This window comes from Bos grunniens, chromosome 5 (genome assembly GCF_055505025.1).
Source record: "Bos grunniens cultivar Pamir isolate PY7600 chromosome 5, Bosgru_T2T1.0, whole genome shotgun sequence".
Classification (NCBI taxonomy): Eukaryota; Metazoa; Chordata; class Mammalia; order Artiodactyla; family Bovidae; genus Bos; species Bos grunniens.
Window position 1 is genome coordinate 53,219,506 of NC_141169.1, and position 11,284 is coordinate 53,230,789.

Consider the following 11,284-nt stretch of genomic DNA (forward strand, 5'->3'; position numbering starts at 1 on the left):
AGAGCATTTTAGATTTGTCACAAAACAACTGAAACAGTTAATAACATTTATCTCTTCAGTTGTAAAGGTTATCAGATAAATTTAAAGGGGCTTTTTGACTCTTAGGCATAATGAAAGCCACTAAAAGAGACTGAGACATCTGTTAAGCAAGACACATTGAAACCACAGCAGAAGTACAGTATCTATATTCTAAAGAAACTGATATTTAAAGTTTTGTCAAAAGTAGTTTTATTTCTTTACTTTTTTTTAACTTTTTGTTTGTATTGAGGTATACCCAATTAAAAATGTTGTGATAGTTTCAGGTGAATAGCTAAGGGATTCAACCATACATTTCAGTTCAGTTCAGTTCAGTCGCTCAGGCTCAGTCGCGTCCAACTCATTGTGACTCCATGGACTGAAGTATGCCAGGCTTCGCTGTTCATGACCAACTCCCGGAGCTTACTCAAACTCATATCCATTGAGTCAGTGATGCCATCCCACCATCTCATCCTCTCTTGTCCCCTTCTCCTTCTGCCTTCAATCTTTCCCAGCATCAGGGTCTTTTAAAATGAGTCACTTCTTCGCATGAGGTGGCCAAAGTATTGGAGTTTCAGCTTCAGCGTCAGTCCTTCGAATGAATATTCAGGACTGATTTCCTTTAGGATGGACTGGGTAGATCTCCTTACTGTCCAAGAGACTCTCAAGAGTCTTCTCCAACACCACAGTTCAGAAAAATCAATTCTGCAGTGCTCAGCTTTCTTTATAGTCCAATTCTCACATCCATACATGATTACTGAAAAAACCAAAGCTTTGACTAGATAGAACTTTGTAGGCAAATAATGTCTCTGCTTTTTAATATGCTATCTAGATTGGTCATAAATTTTCTTCCAAGGAGCAAGCATCTTTTAATTTCATGGCTGCAGTCACCACCTGCAGTGATTTGGGAGCCCCCCAAAATAAAGTCTCATTGTTTCCCCATCTATTTGCCATAAAGTGATGGGACCAGATGCCATGATCTTAGTTTTCTGAATATTGAGTTTTAAGCCAACTTTTTCATTCTCCTGTTTCATTTTCATCAAGAGGCTCTTTAGTTCTTCTTCACTTTCTGCTGTAAGGCTGGTGTTATCTGCATATCTGAGGTTATTGATATTTCTCCCGGCAATCTTGATTCCAGCTTGTGCTTCATCCAGTCCAGCATTTCCCATGATGTACTCTGCATATAATTTAAATAAGCAGAGTAACAATGTACAGCCTTGACACACTCCTTTCCTGATTTATGATCAGTCTGTTGTTCCATGTCCAATTCTAACTGTTGCTTCTTGACCTGCCTACAGACTTCTCAGGAGGCAGGTCAGGTGGTCTGGTTTTCATTACCATCTCCTGAAGAATTTTCCACAGTTTGTTGTGACCCACGCAGTCTTTGGCATAGTCAATAAAGCAGAAGTAGATGTTTTTCTGGAACTCTCTTGCTTTTTCGATGATCCAGCAGATGTTGGCAATTTGATCTCTGGTTCCTCTGCCTTTTCTAAATCCAGCTTGGACGTATGGAAGTCCATGGTTCATATACTGTTGAAGCCTGGCATGGAGAATTTTGAGCATTACTTTGCTAGCATGTGAGATGAGTACGATTGTGCAGTAGTATGAGCATTCTTTGTCATTGCCTTTCTTTGGGATTGGAATGAAAACTGACCTTTTCCAGTCCTATGGCCACTGCTGTGTTTTCCAAATTTGCTGGCATATAGAGCACAGTACTTTCACAGCATCATGTTTTAGGATTTGACATAGCTCAACTGGAATTCCATCACCTCCACTAGTTTTGTTCATAGTGATGCTTCCTAAGGCCCACTTGACTTCACATTCCAGGATGTCTGGCTCTAGCTTCCTAAGCCCACTTGACTTCACTTTCCAGGATATCTGGCTCTGGTCACACCATCATGACTATCTGGGTCATGAAGATCTTTTTTGTATAGTTCTGTGTATTCTTGCCTCATCTTCTTAATATCTTCTGTTCTGTTAGTTTCATATCATTTCTGTCCTTTATTGGCCCATCTTTGCATGAAATGTTCCCTTGGTATCTCTAATTTTCTTGAAGATATCTCTAGTCTTTCCCATTCTATTTTCTTACTCTATTTCTTTGCATTGATCACTGAGGAAGGCTTTCTTATCTATCCTTCTGTTATTTTGAGCTCTGCATTCAAATGGGTATATCTTTCCTTTCCTCCTTTGTATGGCCCTGGAGTGACTTTGACGAGATACCCCACATCCAACTGCAAAGGAGAAGCCCCAGCAAGGTGGTAGGAGAGGTGAAATCATGTTTAGAATAAAACCATACCCACCAGAGACTCTCAGAGGGCTCAAACAAACCTCATGTGTACCAGGACCCAGAGACCCCACAGAGACTGAGACAAAACTGTGTTTGAGTGTTTCCTGTGGAGATGTGAGTCAGCAGTGGACTGCTGCAGGGGCAGGGGCTTTGGGTGCAGTAGACCTGGGTATGGCATAAACCCTCTTGGAGGAGGTCGTCATTGACCCCACCATAGAGCTGCCAGAACTTACCCAGAACTGGGAAACAGACTCTTGGAGGGTGCACAAAACCCTTGTATGAACTAGGACCCAGAAGAAAGGAGCAGTGACCCCAGACAAGATTGACCCAGACTTGCCCGTGAGTGTCCAGGAGTCTCCAGCAGAGGCATGGGTCGGCAGTGGCCTGCTGCAGGTTTGGGGGTACTGCATACAGCAGTGTGTGCAGGGGACATTTTGAAGGACCCATCACCTTCAAAAGGTCCCATTATGTCTGCCATAGTTTGGCCTCAGGTCAAATAACAGAAAGGGAACAAAGCCCCGCCCATCAACAGAAAATTAAATTAACGATATCCATGTATCCATTCTCCCCCAAACTCCCTTCCCATCCAGGCTACCACATAACATTGAGTAGAGTTCCATGTACTATATCACAGGTCCTTGTTTGTTCTCCATTTTAATATAACTGTGTGCCAGGGGGAAGGGTGAGGAGAACAGATTGGAAGTTTAAGAAAAGTAGAATTTTAGCCAGGACTACTTCTTTTTGGCATGCTTCAAAATCTTTTGCTTGAGAATGTGTAGTATAGGGTGTTTGTTAAGAGCATGGACTGGAGCCAAATAACCACAGTTAGTATCTAGATTCTACCCATGAATTTTCTAAAACTACTGCAAGTTAATTAGCCCCTTCTAAACCTCAGTTTACTTGGTAGTAAAGAGAGACAAAATGGTACCTATCTCATGTAGGTGTTACCTGGACTGGAGGAGATATTAAAGGTAAAGTGTTTATTGACATATTTGGCATGTACCAAGACCTTTAGACTTCCCTGTAGCTCAAACAGTAAAGAATCTGCCTGTGAGGCAGGAGACCAGGGTTCAATCTCTGGGTTGGGAAGTTTCTCTGGAGAAGGGAATGGAAATCACTCCAGTATTTTTGCCTGGAGAATTACATGGACAGAGAAACCTGGTTAGGCTACAGTCCGTGGGGTCTCAAAAAGTTGGACACGACTGAGCGACTAATACAGTCCTTGCTCACTTAAAAATAATAGATATTATTTTAATAACTTTTTATTTAAAGGCATATTTTTTTGCCTTTTCATACTGTTCATGGGGTTCTCAAGACAAGAATACTGAAGGTTAGCCATTTTCTTCTCCAGTGGACCACGTTTTGTCAGAACTCTCCACCATGACCCATCCATCTTGGGTGGCCCTACATGGCATGGCTCATAATTTCATTGAGATAGAAGGTTTTTGTCCATGTGATCAGTTTGATTAGTTTTCTGTGATTGTGATTTTCATTCTGTATGCCCTCAGATGGATAAGGATAAGAGGCTTATGGAAGATTCCTGATGGGAGAGAAAAATGAGAAAACTGGGCCTTGTTCTGACGGTTGGGGCCAAGCTTAGTTCAGTTCAGTTCAGTTTAGTTGCTCAGTTGTGTCCGACTCTTTGCAACCCCATAAATCGCAGCATGCCAGGCCTCTTTGTCCATCACCAACTCCTGGAGTTCACTCAAGCTCACGTCCATTGAGTCGGTGATGCCATCCAGCCATCTCATCCTCTGTCATCCCCTTCTCCTCCTGCCCCCAATCCTTCCCAGCATCAGAGTCTTTTCCAATGAGTCAACTCTTGGCATCAGGTGGCCAAAGTACTGGAGTTTCAGCTTTAGCATAATTCCTTCCAAAGAACACCCAGGACTGATATCCTTTAGAATGGACTGGTTGGATCTTCTTGCAGTGCAAGGGACTCTCAAGAGTCTTCTCCAACACCACAGTTCAAATGCATCAATTCCTCAGTGCTCAGCTTTCTTCACAGTCCAACTCTTACATCCATACATGACTGCTGGAAAGACCATAGCCTTGACTAGACGGACCTTTGTTTACAAAGTAATGTCTCTGCTTTTGAATATGCTGTCTAGGTTGGTTATAACTTTCCTTCCAAGGAGTAAGCATCTTTTAATTTCATGGCTGCAGTCACCATCTGCAGTGATTTTGGAGCCCCCCAAAATAAAGTCTGCCAAGCTCAGTAAATCTTTAATTTTCTGTTGATGGGCAGGGCTGTGTTCTCTCCCAGTTGTTTGACCTGAGACCAAACTATGTGGAGGTTATGAAGATAATGGCGACCTCCTTCAAAAGGTCCTGTGCACACACTGCCACACTCAGTGCCCCCAGCCCTGCGGTAGCCCACCACAGACCCACACCTGCTCTGGCAGAAAGCAAAGAAGAACTGAAGAGCCTCTTAATGAAAGTGAAAGAGGAAAGTGAAAAAATTGGCTTAAAACTCAACAATTCAAAAACTAACTTCATGGCAAATAGACGGGAAACAGTGGAAACTGAGAGACTTTATTTTTGGGGGCTCCAAAATCACTGCAGGTTGTTACTGCAGCCATGAAATTAAAAGATGCTTGCTCCTTGAAAGAAAAGCTATGACCAACCTAGACAGCATATTACAAAGAAGAGACATTCCTTTGCCAGTAAAGGCCTATCTAGCTATGGTTTTACCAGTAGTCATGTTTGGATGTGAGAGTTGGACTATAAAGAAAGCTGAGCACTGCAGAATTGATTCTTTTGAACTGCGGTGTTGGAGAACACTCTTGAGAGTCCCTTAAACAGCAAGGAGATCCAACCAGTCCATCCTAAAGGAAATCAGTCCTGAATATTGTTTCAAAGGACTGATGCTGTTGGTGAAACTGCAATTCTTTGGCCACCTGATATGAAGAACTAACTCATTGGAAAAGACCCTGATGCTGGGAAAGATTGAAGGAAAGGTGCAGGAAAAGGGGACAACAGAGGAAGAGATGGTTGGATGGCATCACCGACTCAATAGATATGAGTTTGAGCAAGCTCTGGGAGTTAGTGATGGACAGGGAGGCCTGGTGTGCTGCAGTCCATGGGGTTGCAAAGAGTCGGGCATGACTGAGTGACTGGACTGAACTGAACTGATTTAAAAGGTAAACTCAATTAAAAACATTAGAATCAGAAAGAAGCCATTTTGCTTGTCCTTGAATTAAAGTAGAATTACTTTAGAATCATACTTTGATCTATTTTTTGAAGAAATCATCACTACCATCTTATAAAAATTACCTAAAATTACAAACTTTGATCATTGGAACTTTTTATTTGCTCCATCCTTTTTATTCTGTCTGTTATTATAAGTTTCTTTTGTCTTCCATGTCTATATTATCTTCTATGTATTCATTGTTTTCTCTGTGGGGGCTCAAATTGTTTTTACAGTTCACTAATATTTTATACACCTATGGCTAGTCATTAATTCAAATAATACCCTAATGTTTTATTTTTATGGTTAACTTCAGTGGTTATAGTTTTCATTTCTTTAATTCCTACCTGGTTCATTTTCAAAACTGCCTTCATTTTTCCTTCTCTTTGAACATAATAAGCTACTTATTTTGAAGTCATTTCAGATTTTTTCTAATATTTAGCTTTTGTGGGTCAAGTTACTCAAATTTTTTCATACTTCACTTTCTGTGACAGTTCATTTCTCTGCCATGTTTAAGGTCTTTGATGCTGAGTTTAACCCGTCTAGGTGTTGCCGTCCATGGGATTGTTGTGTGCTCTAAACTGTGGGATGAACTCTAGCGTTGCCAGGGCCTTACAGATGTGGATCGGTGTTTATACTAATTTCTTTGTCTTAGTGTGATTTTTAACCCTGCAGTAGGATGCTGGCATGAAACTCCAGTTTTTCAGAGGTGGTGGTTTTCACTTAAAGTCATAAAACATGGCAAAAATTCTTGCTGCTTTCTAAAGTGGTAGGTTGAGGTTGTTTTTTTTTCTTTTTGTTTTCTTATTGTTTTTGTCTTTATTCAAATAATCTCACTGAAATGTTTATAGCTTAAAGCCCTGACTTCTCCCCTCTTCTGTTGAGCTTTGGTGACACTCTTAGGTGATTAACTACTGGCTATTAATCTCATCTTCGTTTCTAAAACGAGGATATTTGCTTTCTTGCTATCAAATTCAGTTACATATACATACTTTTAATTTTTTTATTATTTTAGCCAACATTTGCATTGTTTAAAGCATAAAGTGTGTTATTCCACATAAGCTTCTCAATCATATTTACTGGAGTTCTGGAACCAGTTCTAAGATTGGTTATAATAGGGCTAAATTTATTAGAGTTATGAAATTGAATTTACAGTAGTATTTTGAGTACTCATTTAACCTACCTGTTGATGAGTATTCACGAAGACTTTGTAATTTGAATTCAAAATGAACCTGATATCCATTGAATTGCTTTATGAAAGGGAACACTTTCTCCTTCTAAAATGTGCAGAATTTACTCCTCTGATGATCACCAATATTAGAAACCAACATAGTTCTATGAATGTTAGAATGGTTTTCTCACTCTCTCTGTCTCTATCTCTCTTTATAAATAAATATATGATTTGCAATTATGTAATATATGATATAAATATAGAGAAACTCTAAGTTTTGTGATTATAACTGTACTCCCACTTGCCTATTTATGAATTTATTACAGAGCTATTAATCCATTTATTCACATCCCATCTTTTTTAATAAAGATTTTTAAGTAAATGGACAGTATTATTCAGCATTTGAAAATTCTTATGTGATACAGAGGACAGATTGGTGGTTGCCAGAGGTGCGGGATGGGGGGGAGTGTAGTCAAAATGCATGAAAGAAGTCAAAAGGTACAAACTTCTAGTTAAAATAAGTTTTAGAATATATAAGATGTGATATACAATGTGGTGACTATAGTTACTAATACCATATTGCATATATGAAAGTTGCTAAGAGAGTGGATCTTAAAAGTTCCTATCACAAGGGAAAAACATTCTGTGAATACGTATGGTGGCAGATGTTAACTGGGCTTATTGTGGTGATCATTTCATTTTATATATATATATATATATATATATATATATATATATATCTCTCAACTCATTATATTGTACAGTTGAAACTAGTATAATGTATGTCAATTATACTTTAATATTAAAAAAAGTTTTTATATGAATTCATTAATGTCAAAGACACAATAGCGTGTGTTTGTCACTCAATCATGTCTGACTCTTTGTGACCCCATGGACTGTAAGCTGCCTCTGTCCATGGACTTCTTCAGGCAAGAATACTGGAGTAGGTAGCTATTCCCTTTTCCAAGGGATCTCCCAACCCTGGGATCAAACGTGGGTCTTCTGCATTGCAGGGAGATTCTTTACCATCTGAGCCACCATGGGAAGCCTCCAAAGACACAATATTTACCTAAAACTGAGTGAAATTTCATGGTACAGAAGTCTCAGTGCAATGTTAAAATCTCATTTTAATTTTTAAAAAAAACAACTAATTTACATTATTCCATTCCTAAAGCTTTGAAGTTATTTTGAATACTCAGTGCTATTACCCAGCATAAATCCAGATTCCAGTGACATCTGCTTAACTTGCTTAAAGTAATACTTGCTCACAGATGCCATTCAACCTGCATTGTCAGTGTTCACTATTCCTCTCACAATGTCCTCCATTTAATGGGATTACAGATCAACATTCTTCTTGTGCATAGTTAATTTAACTTTTAATAATCAGTGAAAAAAAGTGTAAGCTTTTTTAGCAGCCACAGAGATAAGGAGAATATACTCAGGAAAAAAAAAAAAAAAAAAACTTTTCGTGCATGTAAGGTGTTCCTGTATCTACTCTTGTGTCCCAGAGCAAATAAACCTAGAGGTGAAACCATCTTCTAAATCATAGTATCTTGAGGAACTGTATGCCTCAAGTATTTTTGACTCTCATTGCTTCATATTGTGCTTTTAAAAATTTGTTTCAGTCACCAAAGTTTCAACAGGTGTTGGATCTGTAAGCCCTATGTCCATGATTTTCTAAACTCTGAAAAATGACAAAAATATTTATTCTTTGGTCCAGCATTGCTTTAGATGTACAGTTTGATTACTGTACATTGTATATTACTTTAATTTTGGTTTAGTATGACTTTCTTTTTTAAAATTAGCACAGAAAGCTGCTATCTCTCCACCTATTTTTTTTTGGCTCTCGTATCAGAAACTGGTTTGATGGCTATTTAAGGAAATGCTCTTTATAGTGGTATAAGGAAATATTTATAAAAGTAAAATACTTCTCACTGTGAATAAACTCTCCAGCATCCTTGCCAGCTATAAAATTCTATGAATACTCTGACCACAGTTATTATGGCACAGCTATTTGTATTCAAAAATACAGTATACGCTTCTATTCCACATTATTTCCTTTATAAATTTCATTCTATTTCCTTAATATAGTAGATATAATATTGTAGGAAAGTAACGTAATTGTCCGTCTAGTCAAGGCTATGGTTTTTCCTGTGGTAATGTATGGATGTGAGAGTTGGACTGTGAAGAAGGCTGAGCACCGAAGAATTGATGCTTTTGAACTGTGGTGTTGGAGAAGACTCTTGAGAGTCCCTTGGACTGCAAGGAGATCCACCCAGTCCATTCTAAAGGAGATCAGTCCTGGGTGGGTGTTCTTTGGAAGGACTGATGCTAAAGCTGAAACTCCAGTACTTTGGCCACCTTATGCGAAGAGTTGACTCATTGGAAAAAACTCTGATGCTGGGAGGGATTGGGGGCAGGAGGAGAAGGGGACGACAGAGGATGAGATGGCTAGATGGCATCACTGACTCGATGGATGTGAATCTGAGTGAACTCCGGGAGTTGGTGATGACAGGGAGGCCTGGCGTGCTGCGATTCATGGGGTCGCAAAGAGTCAGACACGACTGAGTGACTGAACTGAACTGAACTGAACATGCTGCTGCTGCTGCTAAGTCACTTCAGTCGTGTCCGACTCTGTGCGACCCCATAGACGGCAGCCCACCAGGCTCCCCCGTCCCTGGGATTCTCCAGGCAAGAACACTGGAGTGGGTTGCCATTTCCTTCTCCAATGCATGAAAGTGAAAAATGAAAGTGAAGTCGCTCAGTGGTATCCGACCCTCAGCGACCCCATGGGCTGCATCCTTCCAGGCTCCTCCATCCATGGGATTTTCCAGGCAAGAGTACTGGAGTGGGGTGCCATTGAACATAATGTAAATTAATTACAATAAAGACAAGAAGGAAATGAAATTTCATTTTATTTATCTATATATCATGCAGGAATATATTGGTCAGCTAATGTATGTGATGAGTAATGGCTTGTTTCCTTTGAATAGTATCTGCTGTTATATGGTTAAAAAAAAATCTGAGCTGGAACTTTGTGTTATTTAAATCTATAATCTCATAGCCTGGCTCAGTACCCAGTAGGCTTTCTATAATGGACTGATTGAGGATTAAAATGTTGAGATTAATACATGACATGCTACTAACTTTTAATAACCATACCATAACTTCTAGGAGAATTTGAGATTCTAGATTTGAGTATTTTGATTTGAGTAATCTATCTAAACTTGAGTAATTTTGATTTCCCATCAAGCCCCTTTCCAATGAGTATATAACTAGATGAATAAACATCTGAAAAATGTGAAAAGTAAGTACGTATGAAATAAGTACATACTTATTTTACATATGAAACATAAGTAAATAGCTAGCCTAATAATTAGCTACCTAACTAGCATTTGTTCTCCCTAGTTAGGGAACTAATATTTGACACAAGACCACATCTTCAAGAGTTGCAATGCTGTAGGGTTACCCAAAGGGACTGTGTCTTTGATAGCTATAAAATCTAAAGGTTAGTTTCTTACTTTTGAAAGAATTAAAATGACATGTATCTCTCAGATACACTTCAAGCCATCACAGGCATCAAGGCAGCAGAGCCAGGAGGTCACAGGTGAACTTTCAACTAAAATGGTATTTTATTTCCTTGATAGAGAATTTTCCATAAAGTGATAGGCATACACAATATCTCAAATCTTTTCCATTATTCCCCTGCTGAGAGCCTTTTACTTTACATTTCTCCTACTCACTTTTTCCTATGAAATTTTAATATCTTTAATGTAGTGTGTGTATGCCCAAGTGTATGTGTGTGTGCATTTGTGTGTATAGCGTAGTTGTGCTTTATACATAAAAAATACAGATTTTTTTTTTTTTACATCGTAAGAACTACTTTGTTTTTTCCTTTGGGGCAAAAGCACCCCACTTTAGAATAAATAGCTTACACTGGTATTCTGAAGTGTTGGCTTTTAGAAGTGCCCAAATGTTCTAAGAATGATGGAAGGTACAGGATGTGGGCAGGAGCTTCTCTATAAATGTATATGTATTTGAATGTAAGTGTGTATGCATGTGAATATATCAGTGCTTATGGAGTTTAGTGGTTCTTAGTGAAACTCTCTGTGAATGTGATGGGCAGGATTCTAAAAGCTTGAGTGCAGAGTACTGCTCAGTGTTCTAAGAATAGTTTTACTATGCTTGTCTTAACTAGATCTTTGCAGCTGTATCCTCTCTTGAGTAAACTTGTCATCAGAATTGAAGAATAACAACATCAGTTTGTCGGAGAAGGTAATGGCATCCCACTACAGTACTCTTGCCTGGAAAATCCCATGGACGGAGGAACGTGGTGGGCTGTAGTCCATGGGGTCGCTAACAGTCAGACACGACTGAGCGACTTCCCTTTCACTTTTCATTTTCATGCATTGGAGAAGGAAATGGCAACCCACTCCAGTGTTCTTGCTTGGAGAATCCCAGGGACGGGGGAGCCTGGTGGGCTGCCGTCTCTGGGGTTGCACAGAGTCGGACACGACTGAAGTGACTTAGCAGCAGCAACATCAGTTTGTAACTTGCTCCCCTTTGGAAACTCTAAGAAAGATGGGAAAAAATTGCAGACTAGCAGTTAAATTAAGAAATC